Below are 2,744 nucleotides of genomic sequence, written 5' to 3'. Positions count from 1 at the left end.
TGTCTGTATAATATTCTTTATTTCAGTCAGTGTATGCGGAATTTCTAGTTGGTCCTTTATCACAACATCGAGGGTCTCACTAGATTTCTTGAGGGTCTCATTGAGTTTATCGGCGGTTTCTAGAAAATTCTTGAAAAACCTTAAAAGTGTGGTTTTGAACTCTATATCCAGTAGTTTGCTTTCCTCTATTTCTGTCATTTGTGTCCTGTTTCTTTGTCTCCGCATTTTTTATGCTTCGCTGTGTCGATAGAGTGGCTTTCTGTGCTAGGTGTCCTATAGGGCTCAGTGGCTCAGCCTCCCCAATTACCTGAGGTGGACACTCTTGGTGCACCCCCTTGTGGGCTTTGTGCACAGTCTTGTTGTAGTTAAGCCTTGATTGTTGTAGGTATCACTGGGAGGAATTGACCTCCAGGCCAATTGGCTGTGAGAATCAGCTGTGTCTACAGTGGGAGAACTTCTGTGCTGGAGACACCCCTCCGGGGCAAGACTTGCTTCAATGGGGCTTTGGTGCTCTGAATTCTCACTTTTAAATACTCTAAGACTCCCCTTTTTTTCAAGGTGTCCTTTAAAACTTTGTGGAACTTTTCCAAAAAAGACAAGTGAATGACCAGGCAGGCAACTATCCACGTCTAGTTTTCCCCAGTTGTAAGGATGCAGTGAGACAACCAACCAAATGGCGTAGGATTGTGCCTAACACCAAGAATGGTTGTAGATACCATAAGTATCCCCATGTGAAAAGCCAAAGCCCAGATGGGATCCAGAAAAATGTGCCAGAGGCCCACAGTGCAGGACTGTAAACCTCTCCTCGCAGGTACCTGCAGATTCTGCGAATCCTGCTCTGATTCAAAGCTGGTTTAAAAATTGCCCCTGTGCAGCCCCTTCCCTCACAGAGCCCTGCTCATGTCTATCTAACTGCCTACCACAGGTCCAAATGTCTTTCTGATTCATATATGCTAGTTTCTCATTTATCTTTCACTTAAGAATTTTAATAGCCATTGATGATCATTCCCTATAGCCATTGTTTACTAGGGATTGCAAAATGGAGATTTTATTTTTTATTTTCATTCATTCTACATTTATTAGCTGGGATTCTTCTATAAAGAAGAATGTTTCTTCATCAATTATTTGATTACACTATAAATGCAGAAACATTTTATTTCTCTGCTCACAACTCTTCTGACACCAAATGAGTGGGTTTTCCACCAAGCAATTCTTTATCCACAGATTAAGGGCTCAATCTCATAAGACTGCCTCTCCCCCCACTTCAGATACCAGTTGCAAGTCCTAGGTTGTCACCTGCACTTCTGACCAACCAAATATAAACTGGGGGTTCCTATACCCCCCTCCTTGGGTTCAATAATTTGCTAGAATGACTCACACAACTCAGGGAAACATTTTACTTTCTACATAACTGGTTTATTATAAAGGACACAGCTTAGAAACAGCCAAATGGAAGATATATATATATAAGACCAGGTATGGGGAGGGGACACAGAGCTTCCATACATAGTTGGGGCTTGTCACCCTCCCAGCATGTTCACAGACCTGGGGACCCTCTGAACCCTGTAATTTAAGGTTTTTATGGGGGTTGCATTACATAGGCACGATTGATTAAATCTTTGGCCATTTGTCATTGAACTTAATGTGCAGGACCACACCCCTTGGAGGTTGGGGGTGGGGCTGAAAGTTCCAACCCTGTAACCACACAGTTGGTTCCTCTGGCAACGAACTCCCATCGCCCAGGAGTCACCTCATTAGCATAAACTCAGGTGGTTAAAAGGGGGCTTATTATGAATAAACAAAAGATGCTTTCTCACACTACTATTATTGATAAAATCGCAAAGGTTTTCTATTGCTCAGTGCCAAGAAATGGCGATGAAGACCAAAATATATTTCTTATTGTATTATAACATTACAGTTCACCCTCTGATTTTTGAACACAGAGTCCTTACAGTAAAATGATCATAAAAGTCAAAGTATACTGGTACATTAATAGAATCCATTCAGTCATTAATAACAACCCAGTCCATAGTCATCCTATATAATAAAAGCCGAATATGCAAATTGTCCCCTCGACTGGGAGACAGGGAGTTCAACTGCTCGCTATGACATGCGCTGACCACCAGGGGGCGGGCGGCAGTGGAAGGTGCTGCTGGCCCCGATGGGCCCTAATGAGAGCAGGACTGTGGAGGGATGGTGGAGCAGGTGAGCGGGTGGCACCAGGCCAAGATGGGTGTGAGAAGGGGGGCCGATCGCCCCACCAATTGCCATGCAGATGGTGACCAGCGGTGGCAGCGGTGGAGGGTGGGACCACTGCCTGGCTCCCAGGCACCGAGGGAGAAAGTGCAAATAGTAATAGTAAAATCTCTTTTCTAATTATTTTCCTTTCAATGTGCATGAATTCATGTACGGGAGGGGGTGTCCCTCAGCTCGGCCTGCACCCTCTCCAATTCGGGGCCACTGGCTCCTAACCGCTCACCTACCTGCCTGCCTGATTGCCCCTAAACACTCTGCCTGCTGGCCTGATCGTCCCCAACTGCCCCACCTTCCGGTCTGATCACCCCCAATTGCCCCCCCAGCCTGCTTGCCCCCAACTGCCTCCCCCCCCCCCCCGCCGGCCTGCTCACCCCTAAAAGCCTCTGCCTCGGCCTTGCAACATAGATTTGTCTGGAAAGGACTTCCAGAAGATCTCCCAGGCTAATTAGCATAATTACGCCTTTATTAGATAGGAAGGCTCCCAGGAG

General features: G+C 46.0%; 1 pseudogene; it reads right to left on the bottom strand.

Annotated features, from left to right (window-relative positions):
- Positions 1 to 2,744, bottom strand: part of LOC106696320 — a 78,052-nt pseudogene that overhangs the window by 5,087 nt on the left and 70,221 nt on the right.

Source organism: Myotis lucifugus, unplaced genomic scaffold (assembly GCF_000147115.1).
Source record: "Myotis lucifugus unplaced genomic scaffold, Myoluc2.0 scaffold_12, whole genome shotgun sequence".
In the NCBI taxonomy this organism is placed as follows: domain Eukaryota; kingdom Metazoa; phylum Chordata; class Mammalia; order Chiroptera; family Vespertilionidae; genus Myotis; species Myotis lucifugus.
The sequence above is the reverse complement of the archived record's forward strand: the minus strand, read 5'-3'. Positions and strand labels throughout refer to the sequence as shown.